Here is a 15,921-nt window from a genome sequence, read left to right as displayed (position 1 = left end):
GTGATTAAAAATGAAAGGCTATAAAAAGTTTAGGGAAAAAAATGCATTAAAGTCTAATAGCTTTTGGTTTATGTGCCAGCACTATAGTAAATATTTCCAGCACCAAATTTCTCTCTGAAATCTCAGCATTAGCTACTGCAAAAAAAAAAAAATACCACCATTAAACACACACCAAAAAAAAAAAAATCCATCCTTTTTAAAGATTAAGCAATGAGTCCATCTGGGATCCAGTAAGACTGGGTATGCTTAATGTTTTAAGATATTTTATTGGACATTGCTGAGCATTATCTTTCAAACCAGTAAGGTAGGAAAAATATGCTATTATTTTGTATAAATATTGCTTTGAAATCTTTTTGATACTACACATGTTATTTTGCCTGAGCAATTTATTAAGGAATTCTGAAAGTTTGTGAGTTCAGAATATTTTAAATGATCATTTGGAAATATACTAAATAGTCATATAACATTGATATCTGTTCTCAAAAGCTATTATAGAGTTTACACCTTAAAGCAACAATGTAATGACAATCAGAGACAGCTATTACCAAGACGAACTTTTAAGTAAAATTAGTTATGCAATCACAGGAATTACCAGTGACTGACCCTTGTAAGAACACGAAGAGTAAAAGCTAGTGAGTGTGCAGTAACAGCCTCAGGCTCAGAAGCCCACCCTGAATCACACCCTAGAGTAGACCTCAGTTCCCTCCTGAGATTAATCTTCCCCTGCCTTCTGGCTCCAATTATAGTTAATGTCTTTTTAGGTCCCCTGCTTCCTTTTCCTTAGTTTATTGAAATTATTGGAAATTTGCAAGAATCTAGTCCTTACCTCCTAGATCTTTCATCTGGTATAACTTCTCTTCCGCGAGCTTCTTATGCCATGTTGAAGCCTTACATGCAGTGACTCTCCCAAGAACACGGGGACTTCAAAATAATTCTATAGATTTATAAAACTAGTTAATTGTGTAAATGACTAGAATGATTTATGGTATGGCACAGGACTGTGCAAATGTGGGCCTTTAATACCCCTATTATTATAACCACTTCCTTTGGATAAAGTTAGCCAAAGCATCTCCAAGAAGAAAATAAAGAGGAAAGAATATTATCAAGGAAATTATGTTTATTTATTTAATAAATATTTATTTAAAATCTACAATTTTATTGTGCCTTGTGCTAAGTACTGAAAATACAATGGGGGATAAGATGGACATGATTGTGGCCTTTTCCCTTATGGTCTAAAATCACTGGTAGAGCTCCAGCCATCACAGATGCATTCCAGGTATTAGGATGTAGGGAGTCTGCAAGTCTCCTCCCTTTAAGGGAAGAGGTGCCCACAGTGTCCCTTAAATCTCACTGACAAAAACTTAGTTACATATTCACAGTGAGCTATAAAGGAGCTGAGAAAAAATAGATTCTTAGATGTCTGATCTGCCCAGTTTAAAATTACTGTTCTTTCTAAGGAAAGAGAAATGGATCTTCAAAGTTAACAGCATATTCTGACACAGTATTTTTATTTCTTCTATGTAAAAGCATGTAACCTGAATTCAAGCATGGGAAATTCTCCATTTGGTTTGAATATTAATCAAGTGTGACACTATAAGAAAACAGTTTTGTAATCAATAAAGTGCCACATACATGTAAAATGTTATCACTGAAGAGAAAAATCAACTAGCTATTAATTCAGGAAATTGTTACTTTTAAAATTCAGAGTCTGAAGGACAGACAATGATCAATCCCATAATATTCTGACTTTCTTCTGTTAAATTAACAGTTATTTCATTTCAGATATTTATTTAGTTACTAATTCTTGTAGAGTTGTTTCGATTGTTTTTCTTTTTAAGGTATTTATCATTCTCATATAAAACATCTGTCCTCGGGCTTCTTTCTAGGACGCACTGCATACTATTCTAATTTATCAAAATGATTCAGAAATAGATTCACTCATTCAACATTCAGTGAATGCCTACTGTGTAGCAGGCACTGTTCTAGTCCCAAATGATAGAACACACAATAAAAATAAAAAATAAAAAAACCCAAAAATAAACTTTCAGAGAGCTTACATTCTAGTAGGAGAAGAGAGAAAAAAACAGCGAAGAAAATCTCTTTTTAGCTTTGCAATTTCCGTGAGTGATGCAAAAAACACAGGAAGAGAACCAGTTAATACCCCTTTACTTCTATAATGACAACAAGCATAATTTGACTGTTATATAAAGGTGAGAGAGAGATTGGGAACATTTGCAGGGCTGAATGAATCAGCTGACCAGGAAGCGACTTTTTAGTAAGAATAGGAAAACCAACTGAGGAAAAGAAAAAAGAAAAAAACTGGCAAAAATTAATGAAAGAAATAAATCCCCCCTACCTTGAGACATGCCACAAACGGCTAACAGAAACGGATGACCAACAGCATTTGTCGAGCTTGTCTTACTGAACAGCAGGTAAGGGAACAGCTTGTTTAAATAAAATAAATAAATAAATAAACCCTCTGCTTCTAACACAACAAAACTGGCTAAAACCGGACAGAACTCATGTGGCTGATCAGAGTCTGCGCAGAATAAACCTGCTCGTCCAATGGGCAGCCTTTTGAGCCGCGGCGGGAATTTCCCCTGTGTGTTTCATACCCGCTTGCCCGGAATTTGCACGTGCGACCCCGGGAGAGCCAGGGAGCCTGCCTGCGCCTGCGCACCTTAAAGTCTGTATCCAGCCGCTCTCTCCCTTTTTCTTTGCTGCGGTGGAACCCGAGCCCTTAAATAGCCACCTCACCTTGCCGTGGGGGCACAGATTGGAGCCTTGCTGTCGGCTTGCGTGGCCGCTCTGCAGCAAAGCCTTTTGTTGCCTCAGAAGCCGTACAGTACTCGTTGGTTTCTACGCGTACAGGGCGGCAAGCCTTTGCTGGGTTACAACCTCCGCACCAACCGACCGTGATAGCGCAGATAGAACACATCGCTGTTCTGCTAATGTGGGTGTGGCTTGGGACGATGTCAGTTCGAAACCTCGCGAGTCTCCTGGGTGAAATCTGAAACTGGCTCTGTACACCGCGGAAATCTCCGCACTGCCAGCCGGACTCTTAGAAGTTTACGTGTACCATCCAGATGGTCTCAGTGCCACCTTGCTCTCTCAAGGCTGCATCGTTGAAAATGGCTCTGGCTGTGGGAACAGTAGGCAGAATGTAATTCTAAGGACAGAGGAGAAGTGAGGAGCCTCCTACAGCCTAGGTCCAGCTCGTTGTCCAACCAGTGGTCACCTCCTCCGACAGATGAGAATGGCTAGAAATGCACTAGCTTCTTTTGCCCTGTGATACCTTAACAGACGAGGGAGCGCACAGGCCAAGTGAGCAGAGGAACGGTCACCCCAGTGCAGAAGGAGGTGAATTTATCCACTCATTCATCCTGCTGCTGGGGCTAGAGGCACAAAATAGACTCAGTCCCTGCCCTCATGAAGTGTCCAGTGTAGTATGGACATTAAATAGGAAAAAAAAAAAAAAAAGAAATGTAAATCCATAAGTCGTATGCAGTACACTGAAGGGTAAGTAAGAACTGTATTGAGAAATTATAACATGTGGTCCTGTGATAAATTAGATGTGAGAGGGGGCAACCCTCCCCCCACACACCCAGTTAGTTTCTTAGTGAAACTAAGACGAAAAGGATGAATAGATACTAGCTGGGGGAAGAGTAGACTATTTCTGGGAAAGCATTAAACATTAGAGGTTACTGGTGAGAAAACAGATTTTAAACACTAAAGTCACTCAAAAACTGGTCCACGTGCTGATGACTCATTTGAATTTTGATGTCTATTGTAAAGCATTTTCCATTAATTAAATTTAAGATCTCCCTAGCGCTGGTGGGCTGTGGCTAGGCTGCACTGGCTCACTAGAGCCTACTGCAAGCATCTCTTTCTGAATCTGCATTTGGTGATGTCAAAATGGTAGCTTGAAATTGGCCACGGTCAGTCTTTACATCATGAAAACTGGCATCCGAGCATTTTTTTTTGTTTCCTGAGAACTTGTTAAACATTTACCAGAACATCACTGCTCTTACGTCAACTAACGGATAGCTAGACAAGAAACACCCAGAGAAAGACAATAAAAAGCAGTAATTTAATTAAGATATCCTAATTAAAAACCTGTTAAAATATTTTGATATTTCTCTAATGGTTTAACATCTTCGTAGAGAAAGGTTATTTTGGGAACAAAATAGAATAATCACACATTTAGTTTGCTGTATCTGTAGTAAGTTGTTTAATAACAATTGTTCTAGAATTTACCTATGTGTGGTAACATCCCTTCTAAAAAGTAAGTAATTTTTTGAAAACTACAACACATTTCATTGGTTCATATTACATTTTATCTATTCAACTTTAAATTATTCAAAACCTGTTTTCTGACTACTAACAATTGTGCCAAGCTTGGCAAGGGAAATGCTGAAGGAAAACAATCATCCTAAGGCTCAGAGAGTTTTCATTGTAGTTGGAATGAGGCAAAATATTTTAAAAATTGGAAGGCTACAAATTTTTTTTAACATTTTTTATTGATTTATAATCATTTTACAGTGTTGTCAAATTCCAGTGTAGAGCACAGTTTTTCAGTTATACATGAACATATATATATTCATTGTCACATTCCTTTCTCTGTGAGCTACCATAAGATCTTGTATATATTTCCCTGTGCTATACAGTATAATCTTGTTTATCTATTCTACAAATGTTAATGAATGGTAAAATGGAGAGAGCTAAGTACAGACAAAAATAGTGAAAGAGGGAAGACGTCACTGAGAACTTGAATTGATTGGGGCTATCAAAAATGCGTGGAATGTCATTTTATTATTATAAGAGTAATCTAACATATTGCTGGTTGGAGTGTAAAATGGTCTAGTCAGTCTAGAAAAGAGTATGGAAGTTACTTACAAAACTAAATATGTACTTAGCTTAAAACTCAGCAATTGCACTCTTGGGCATTTATCCCAGAAGAATGAAAACTTACATTCATCCAAAAAGCTGTACACATATGTTCATAGCAACTTTATTCATAATAACCCCAAACTGGAAAAAAAAAAAACAAAACTAGTTTGTCTAACCATTTACCCTTCAGTGGAATGAATGACTAAAAAAAAGTGTTGTACATCTACACCGTGAAACACAACTTGGAGCGATCTCAAGGGAATTATGCTGAGTTTAAAAACCAGTATCAAAAGGTTACATTCTGTATGATTGAATTCTATTTATATAGCACTCTTGAAATGACAAAAGCATAGAGATGGAGGACAGATTAGTGGTTATGAGAGGTTAGGGAGGGTGGTGGCTGTGGCTGTAAAAGGAGAGAAGGCAGAGCCTTATGATGGAATTGTTTTGTACCTTGACTCTGGTGGTGGTCATATGAGTCTATACTGTGGTAAAACTGTGTGAAGTACAAACGCACGCACACAAATGAGTGCATGTAGAACTGGTGAAGTCTGGCTGAGGCCCATGAACTGTATCACGTCAGTTTCTTGTTTGTCACATTTTACTATTTTTTTCATGATTTTACCACTAAGGGAAACTAGGTGAAAGATACACAGGGAGCCCTCTGTATTGTTTCTTCCAACTACATGTGAATCTGTAATTATCTCAAAATAAAATGTTTATTTAAAAATTATAACATAATAGTAAACAGGAATGAGAAAATGATCTCCATAATGCCACTACACCATTATAAAAATAACGGCCATTTCTTTTATTCTCGTGAGTAGTAATTGGATAAACACACAGAATAGGATGGGTTTTTTTAGAATATCTCAAATAATAATGTATGACTCTAAAAAGACAAACAAAATCAGTCTTATTTATCCTCTGTGCATATGAAGTATGAGGAAAAAACGGCACAAAACTGCACTGTGGACTCAAGTTTCCTTTTTCCAATTATTCTACCTTTGATAAATGTATCATCCTGCCTACATCATCCTTGGCTCTTAAGAGGACTGCAATGTCAGACCATTTAGGGCAGGATACTGTATGAACGGAGTGCTTTTTTTCTTTTCTCTTAATTTTTAAGATACAGAGACAATCAGTAACTTCATAGCAGAGTCAATCCCAGAGTCTTGGCCTGCTATTGTGTTGGAAAGTAAAACTTCAGGCTTACAGTGGCAGTGAAGTATGTTTTTCATGTGATAAGGCACAGACCCATGCATTAATCTGTCTGTTTAGTTACGCTTAGAATCATAGGGCTTGGATCTCCATGTACAATACCCCACCCCCGCAACCCGCCCCACCTCCTTAGCCCCGCCACCACACACACCTACTCAAAACATACACATGTTTTAACTTCTTATGAATGAATGTAGAAAATTAGGTAGAACACAGTGCTGAATCTAAGCCCTACATTTAACATTTGAATGCTCTCTCCTGAGTAGCCCCAGGTAACATCCAAAAGCCACAACTGAATTTTAGATCCAGAGTAAAAGGTTTATGACCATGTTATTCAGACAAACACATGTTGCTGTGAAATACCACTCTGACCAGGCCATCTGTTTATCTGGGCAAATTCATTTTGTACACGGATCTGAAGGATAAATCAGCCACTTTTTTGGCACAACAGAGGCCTACAGAGAAAGCCAAAATCTGTAATTCAGTCTCTGCTCATCACTGGTCAAGCAAGAAGCCCTAATCAGAGCAGAGTGGCAAATGACTGTTTTGAAACAGCAGGCTATGGTCTCTACTTCTAAAGCCTCTCTTTCTAGAAGGTCCTTCAAGTTAGATTAGACAATTATACGTATATCTCTGGTGCTTACATGATCCAACCAGGTAACCAGGTATCATTTTGGGAATGTGAATTACATTGTTTATCCTTCCAGCTATTTTTCATGTTATTGCTTTCAACCAGACGTGTTTAAGATCTTAGGTCAAAATAAAATAGTGTTAACTGATCATTGGTATATTGTTCAATAGACATCTCATGTGGTAAATTTAATAATTATATATTTTTAAAACTAAAAATCTGGAGAGCCAGATAAATTCAGGTATTACATCGTTTGCCTGTACTTCTCCGTGGAAGGAATACAAGTCTGAAACCAAACAAGACACATTTTCAGATGTCCACTCCCTTTCGTGACCAGCTATCACTCGGGCTCGTTACTTCACCTCCCCAAACTTCATCTCTCTAAGTCTGTGTCCTCATTTGTAAAACAGGGGTAAGGAAAACCACCCCTCAGATTTTGTGAGCGTCAGCCCAATAGCTGGCACACAATAGGTGCCGGATAAATTCTCATTCAAATTTCATACTGAGACTTTCGCGGTAACAGATTTCCTTGGGTTGTTGCGAGGAGCGGTTGCGAGGAGCGGCCCAGTGAGTGAGTAGGAACTCGATAAACGCTCGTTCTAGTCCTTTACTAAGATTTTGTCTGTAACAGAGTGGAACCACTGAGCACGGGCTCCCGTCAGTTCAGGGCAGTGTGTGTGGTGGGGAAGAGTGCAGACCCTGAAGCCAGACTGCCCCGCTGCCAACACCAGCTGCAGCGCCTTCCGCTTATAAATCCTTGGACAAGTTACTTCACTGCCCTATGCAGCGCGCCCTCCCCTCTGAAGTGTGGATGGTAATAGGACACTTACCTCATGAGGACTGAATGAGTTCATATAAAGCACTCAGAACAATACTTGGCACATGGCACATGCTAGACAAGGGTTAACCATCAATATTATTATTACCATGGTTTGTTTGAAAACTTATATTTCATGACCTCTATATATTACTTTCAAAGACCCCCCTTTCCCCCATCAGTCATTTAATTAAACTATTTCTTTTCCATTGTTTTACGTTAAAAAGACCTGGGTAAATCTGGCCCTCTCCTTCCTGCCTCATCAAGTCTTCCTGGGTGACATTACACTTCAAGTGAGGGATCAACAACCTTTATGAGTCTCTCCCAGGAGGGGGAGCTGGCTCTAAGTTTCTTTTGAATGTCTGAAAAAAAGGTGACTTTTTTTTTTTTTCTGGTAAATCTACCCTCAGGGTTGACATTCTCTAGGGTTCCTTCCTGCATTAAAATTCTGTGAGGAAATCCTTTCCACTCGTGGAGATGATTAGGGAGAAAGAAACAAGTTTATCTAAATCTCCATGGGAAAGAACTGAATAATAAAAATGGAACTTAGACATCCGTACTCCCTCCTCTTCTTCAATGAGGAGACCATTGATATATTTCAAGGCCGTTCTATCACAATAGCTTAAAAAACTTTTTTTGCTCTCCATTTTTATGAAACAGCACATTTAATTATATTAAATTAAAACTTTTGCAACCCAGAATAATAGCAGTGATCTCCTTTGCAGACAGAAAGGTAGTGTTGCTGTTCTTCAACAGCAGGACAAGTATTTGGGGTGAATGGATATTGGGGTAATGGATTTGCTCTCTTCCTGAATACTCTTACGTTCTGCTTCTCTTTGACCAGGGTAAGATGTCACCTCAGTCTGGGAACATGGATTTTCTCCATAATATTGGCACAAAGTGACGCTGCCAGTCTACACCATGAAGCCCTGAGTTTGGTGGTGACAGTTCTGTGCTTTACTGACCAGCCACAGTTTCCAAGACAGCATAAGCTGGAGAGGGCAGGAGTGGCAACTCATCTCCACCAGTTTGGTTGTCTTCTAAATGGAAGGGAACCAAGACAGGGAGCTAGCATTAAAAGCACATCCTAAAGAAGCTGTGGTATATTTATACAATGGAATACTACTCAGACATAAAAAGGAATAAATTAATGCCATTTGCAGCAACATGTATGTACCTGGAGATCGTCATTCTAAGTGAAGTAAGCCAGAAAGAGAAAGAAAAATACCATATGATATCACTCATATGTAGAATCTAAAAAAAGAAAAAAGAAGACACTAATGAACTCATCTACAAAACAGAAACAGACTCGTATACATAGCAAACAATCTTATGGTTACCAGGGGAAAGGGATGGAAAGGGATAAATTTGGGAATTTGAGATTTTCAGATGTTAGCCATTATATATAAAAATAGACAATGATTTTCTTCTGTAAAGCACAGAGAACTATATTCAATAACTTGTAGTAACCTTTAATGAAAAAGAATATGAAAACAAATATATGCATATATATGCATGACTGGGACATTATGCTATACACCAGAAATTGACATTATAACTGACTGTACTTCAATTAAAAAAAACCAAAATCCTGGGATTCTTCTCTTTGTTCCCTGAAAAAAATTCCTACATGCTCATCCTATTTCATATCCTGAGTTACATCACAACATTCATGAGGCATTGGAACCCCCTGGAACTCATGAAAGACAGTCCCCATGTCAAAGAGATCTTTCTCGGCGGTGGAGCTGACCTTCTGCAGAAGTGCTTACCCACCCGGTGAGGTTCTAGGGGCCCTGAGAAGCCCCTCACCTTCAAGTTCCTGCCTTCCTGTCTATTCCCCCTTCAGAACGTTTTACTCAGATTTTTTGCTGAGTAAATACACAGACATAAAATAATCTGTAATTTGAGATAAATTATTCCTGTCTTTCGTTAACCTTTGGAAAAATGAAACTACCACTGAAAAATAGGAAAGGATAGATCTAATTATTTTCCTGCTTATCAAATTTTTCCTGTTTTCAAAGCTTGGCAGTGAAGATACTAAGGCTACTTTAGGACTAAGCTTGGAGATGGCTGCAAACTGCTAGCCTGTTAGATCGTAGGTGGCCAAGTAACTCTGCACAAAATTCTCTTGGAAGCTGGAGCGTCAGGGGAAAGAAAACTCTGCTGCCCACTTAGGCTGGAGTAACCTGACGTGGGCTGGGCGGGAGTCTGAGGAAGGCCCCGCGGATTCTATAGCGTGTCCTCAGGACAGTCAGCCAGGAGTGCAGGGACCATAAGAACCAGATGTGCTGGGACAGCTCAATTTCATGCATTTTTTTTCCCCTCAAAAGCAGCATTTTGCTAAATATAACTAAATATGACCTAATTTTTATATTGAAAGACTTTTCCAAGACAAATTGGGGAAAGTGTCCTTATCCCACATGTTCTGGTTTGAGGTTAGGAAAATGCAGCTTTATAGTAAGGAATGCATAAGTCAGAGCTGGACCACTTGGTGACGTGGGAAGAGAGGCACGGCTGAGAGCATGCGGGAGCCGTGGGGGCAGAGCCGTGCACCCCCAGCTAGAACACGGGAGGTAAAGGCGAGGGGTTCACACAGTCAGCCTGCAAGGCCTTCCGACTGGCGCCCGTCTGCGGGAACCGGGAGGACGGTGGGGCCGGGACGCAGCCTCTTACACCGCAGCTGCTCTGTGGCTCCAAACACCAAACCACACGTGCGCCCAGCCCAGCAAGGCGTCTGAGGTGTGCCTGACCCCTCACCAGCGGTCCATCCTCTTCCTCCTCACACAGAAGACTTGAGGGCAGTTTCCCTGCGAAGTTACTCAAAGCTGTTTCGAGGAAAACAAGAACAAATTTTAAATAGAAGACACCCAACATTTTAGGAGTTCAAAATTCTCTTCAATCCTCCTACATACTTGCTGAGTTCCTCTGCACTCCCTGTGGTGAACGTCTCCACGGTTCAGGCCGGCACTTCTGCATCCGGGGAGCGCCCAGCACAGGGGGGCCTGACCTGCACGCTCGCCTCTGCTCCGCCGGCAAGATGCGTTGGGGACCCGCCGCTCAGTGAGCTGCTCGCTCTGAGTTCCAGCGTTTTTGCCACGTGAGGTTCATCTCCACAAACACAGATTTATACCATTATGGTTGTCATGCTCAACCCCTTAATTGTTCCTCTTGAACATGAGAAAATATGTTACACACATCAGCTGAGACGCTGAAAGGATGTAATTTCTCCAGCAACGTGACAGGCAATCTCACTGACACCTGCATGTCACTGCTCCACCTGTACGTCCCTCCTCGCAGCGCTGAGGGAGGTCCAGGCAACAGCTCCGGTAGCGAGAAATGTTCTCATTGAACTCAAGGCGAACTACCTATGTGTTTTCAATGCCGTTTTGGGGCTGTAAAACTAATACATATTTACTAAAATGTAGAAAATCTGAGAAAACACAAAAACATAAATATAAGATAAAAATCTATTTTAACTGCACAAAGGAGCACTGTTAACGTTTTGGTGTACTTATCCCAGCATTATTTATATAATATGCATATGCACAAATACATTTTACATATCTTCCCACTCGTGACATAATTGACATTATAGGATAGAGATTTTGAATCTGTTTTCACTCAATTATTATTAATTTGTTCCTATAATGTAAAATATTCTTTGGAAAAATTTCAATGGCTGCATAATGGTCCATAGAATGAATATATCATTATCTATTAACTTTCCTCTACTAATACGTTGTTGTATTTTTTTCCAAATATTTGCTCTTTTAAATAATATTCACCTCACACCAGTCAGAATGGCCATCATTCAAAAGTCCACAAAAGATAAATGCTGGAGAGGGTGCGGAGAAAAAGGAATCCTCCTACACTGTTGGGGCGAATGCAGTTTGGTGCAGCCATTATGGAAAACAGTATGGAGAGTCCTCAAAAGACTAAAAATAGACTTACCATATGACCCAGAAATCCTGCTCCTGGGCATATATCCAGAAGGAACCCTAGTTCAAAAAGACACCTGCACCCCAATGTTCATAGTAGCGCTATTTACAATAGCCAAGACATGGAAACAGTCTAAATGTCCACTGGCAGATGACTGGATAAAAAGTTTTGTGGTGTATTTATACAATGGAATACTATTCAGCCATAAAAGATGACAACATAATGCCATTTGCAGCAACATGGATGTCCCTGGAGAATGTCATTCTAAGTGAAGTAAGCCAGAAAGAGAAAGAAAAATACCATATGATATCACTCATATGTGGAATCTAAAAAAGAAAAAAGAAGAAGACAAATGAACTTAAATAGAAACAGATTCACAGACATAAAATACAAACTGGTGGTTGCCAGGGGGTAGGGGGGTGGGAAGGGACAGACTGGGAGTTCGAGATTTGTAGATACTGACAAGTATATACAGAATAGATAGAAAAGTTTGTACTGTATACCACAGGGAAATATATTCAAGATCTTGTAGTAGCTCATGGTGAAAAAGAATATGAAAACGAATATATGTATATTCATGTATGACTGAAAAATTGTGCTGTACACCAGAAATTGACACAACATTGTAAACTAACTATAAAATAAATACAATTAAAAAATAATAATTTAAAAAACATCTTGATACATGAATTTTTGTCTGATTGCTTTTGCTATATCTATAGGGTAGATTGCTAAATGGGAAATTATCGAGTCAGAGATGGGCTTTCTTTTCAGACAGATATATTTGTTTATAGTCCTAGAAGCAGTATATGAGAGTATTATTTTATTAGCCTGTTTTCAATACTGAGTATTATGATTTAAACATACTTTATTTCCATAAGGGGTGAAAAACAGCCATTTCATTGTTGTTTCAAGCCTCCTAGTGTTTAAGAGGTTTCAGTTTTCTAGGGAAAAGAAGAGTGGTTGTGTGTAAGGCATATTTTCTTCCCAACATCTATAGTAGTTCTACCCAGAGGGTTGTCCTTTAACTGTCGCAAAGGGAACTGCTTAGTGGTAACCGTGATATTCTCAGTGCAGGGTTTCAAGAAAAACGCGCCAGGCTTTGAGGCCATGCCTTGTGGAATCAACACATAAGAGCACTGGCTGCAGAGAGGAGAGGGAGAAAGGGCAGGTCTGAGAAGCAGCCAGTTCTCAAGCCTGGAGCAGGCCCTGTCAGAGCTGCTGTAGCTGGAGGACTTTGGACCCTGGGAAAGGAGGTGCTGGAAGATAGAAAAGAGTCTTAGGCTATGAAGGTATTGAGACAAATACTGTCTAATGGCTTGTCTTATTGAGAACGTTCCTATTGAGCTGAAAGCCTCGAGGGGATGCTGGGATAGCAGAAATCATTAAATGTGGGTGTCAGATTGAGAGGCTTGCTAGAAATGGAACAAGTCAGACCTTCCCATCAGGCAGGCAGCACACAGTGGCAAGATGTCCATCCGAGAAGGCGGAGTCTGCCATCTGGAGAACAAGATGGCAGCTGTGTCCAAGCAGACAGCACTTGGCATTGGGAGTCCTTGGGCGATCCTTGGTGGGAGTCCCTGACCTCGGTAGGGCGTGGAGAGCTAAATACACTGTCAGCCCAAACGTGAGGCTAGATCTAGGGTTGCAACATGCAAAGACAGACCCCCAGTCCTGAACTGTGGTTCGGGGAAGGACTAGCAAGGGTAAGGGGACCCTGGATGATCTGAGGATCTGACAAGTCAGGTCAGATCCCCGGGGCTAGACATCTAGACAAGAGGCCAGTTTCTAGAGCTGAAAAGCAAGGAACAGGCTGGGCCAAGAGATCCTCAGGAGCTTGGACACCGACTCCATGCATTCTTGTGGCGAGGCCAGGGATTGTCCCCAGACTCTGCCTCCAGACAGGTTTGAGAAGTCTCAGCTCTGGGGACCAGTGGACTGAGGTGGTGAGGAGCCAGAAGGGTCATCAGAAAAACAGGCAGAGAGCCCTGGAGGATACCCCAAATGAAACTCAAAATATTGCATTTCATTCTCACCACTCAAGTTCATGCACAACTGATCATTTCAGATGATAAATTGCAAGAAATGTATGGGTGAGGGGGAAAAATGTATTTGAAGAGGCCCAGTGGGAAATGAACAAAAACCTTAACTGTTAAACTAGCCTAAAAAGAACAACACAAGCAACCAAAATGAAGTGCACTGTGAGGCGGGGCTGAAAAGCAGGAGAAGGATTTGTAGGCACGCTTTTTTTTTTTTAAAGCCAGCTTGTAAATCAAAAGCATGAGATTCATGATGACTTTAAAATGGCAAAGGTATTGAACTGATTTTCTTAATCTGTCTTTAATAAGGGAAATGGAACCAAGCAGCCATTTCAATTAGGTGGTAACGTGGAGTTGGCAAAAAGTTCACAGCTGGTAAGAAAGCCTGGAGACTGGATAAACAGCAGCCTGGAGGGTTCTGATGAGAGTCAGTCCTGAAGTGATGCCTGCAAATAACTCACACAATGTGGGAGAAGGGAGGCAGCATGGGCAGGGGCTGGTAAAGGGAAAGGAGGGAGGGAGGGCAGCCAGCTCGGGGGGTGCCCTGCCGCAGGCTAGCTGAGATGGGGATTAGAATAAGCAGTATCTGAAGTGCCCTCATTGCAGGCCCAGAAAGCAGGCATTAAAGCATGTTACCACTCCAGGAGATATGCGTTAGGATAAAGTAGTTAGGAACAGGGGGAAGGAGTTGTAGGTGGTGGTCAACATCGTCTTGTTTTCCCACGTGTCTTTTACACATTCAAGACAGTTTGCCAAATTACTCCGAAAGGCATTTTTGGAAGAGCTGTTTTAGTGTCGACGAGCTTATGTCATATTTTGTTCAATCCAGCAAATATTTGCCAAATACCTGTTAGATGCCTCACCTGTTCTGCAGGGGATGGAAGAGGCAAAAAAATATCCTATGCAGTCCTTGCCTTTGTGGAGGTTATGAACTCATGGAGGCACCAAAAACCAAATGAGAACATAGTGCAGAATGATGTAAGCTAAATTGTCGGCATGTAAGATGCAGGCAGCTACGGGCTGGGCCAGAGGACAGAGGTACTCAGGAGGACCACTGATATGAAGGGAGACGTGAAGAGGGGTGCAGCTGAAATGGGCTGTAAGGATGGGGATGATCAAGCCAAAGAAGAAAGTGTGGGCTCTCCTTGCAGAGGTTAGAGCAGCAGGTCGTGTGTGCTGGGGGACTGGCAGGTAAGCTGATGGGAACAGAGAATTCAGCTGGGAAGTGGGATGGGATCAAGTAGGTAGAAAGAATACCAAGTTGCACAGGGTTAGAGTTCTCAAATAAAGAACAGAACATGATTTGGTCAGCAGTGAGTTATTTTGGTGTTCTTGAGTAACAGAGTGACATAAGAAAGGTGGACTTTTAGAAGGAGGTCCAGCCTTGGAGGACGCAGGGAGGATTAGAGCATGGACAGATGGTCAGGGGGCTACGTCTTCAATACAAACATCACTTTTCCTGCCACCACCCTGACCTAAGCCACCACAGCCTCTCAGCTAAATGCTTGAGCTGTTTGCTCTCTGAACTGGACACCCTGCTGAGGTCTTGCCTCCCTTTGGCAGTCAGAGTGATCCTATTCAAATATGATCATAGTATATAACGCCTCTATTGAGAACCCTCTGATGACTCCTAAATCACGCAAGGAGAAGCCTAAGTCCTCATTAATGCCCCAAGGAAGTATTAACTGATCCAGTGCCCACCTCCCATCCCTTCTCAGACCTCATTTTCTACTTTTTCCCCCTTCACTTACTCATTGCTATTCCTTGGAATGTGGTGGCCATAGTCCTGCCACAGGACCTTTGCACTTTCAGCTCCCTCTGCCCAGATAGATCTTTCCCCAGATGCATGTCCCTCCACCCTTTTCTACCTTTACTTAAATATTACCTTCTCAGTGAGGTCTTCCCTGGCCATCCCATCTAAAATTTTAAACCCTATGCTCCCAACACTTCCTAATACCTTTCCTAATTTGTTTTTCATTCAGATGTATCATTTTCTAACATACAACTTTTTCCGATTAAACTGTTTACTGTCTCTCTTCCCCTCAGCCCCTCGAGGCAGAGATTTTTGTTTGTTTTGTTCATTGCCATACTCTCAGCACCCAGAGCAGAACTTGATAGGCACTCAAATCACATATATTGAATGAATGGATGGATGAATACTAAATGAATGAATATGGCAGAAAGCTGAGAAGGGCCGCAGGTGTAAAGAGGATGAGAGCTCTGAAAAAGGAGAAATGGGGGTAACTATGGAGAGCCGTACAAGGTGCCAGAGCCTCTTCGTTATCTGAGGAAGAATTAAGGAAATGCCAGTCCTCTCAGCAAAAGCCCTGCTGTCACTCAAAGTGTCTGAAACATGGGCTGATAAGGCTCAGTTTTACAAAGGG

The sequence above is a fragment of the Camelus bactrianus genome, chromosome 1 (genome assembly GCF_048773025.1).
Source record: "Camelus bactrianus isolate YW-2024 breed Bactrian camel chromosome 1, ASM4877302v1, whole genome shotgun sequence".
NCBI classification, from domain to species: domain Eukaryota; kingdom Metazoa; phylum Chordata; class Mammalia; order Artiodactyla; family Camelidae; genus Camelus; species Camelus bactrianus.
This window is presented reverse-complemented; position numbering follows the sequence as displayed.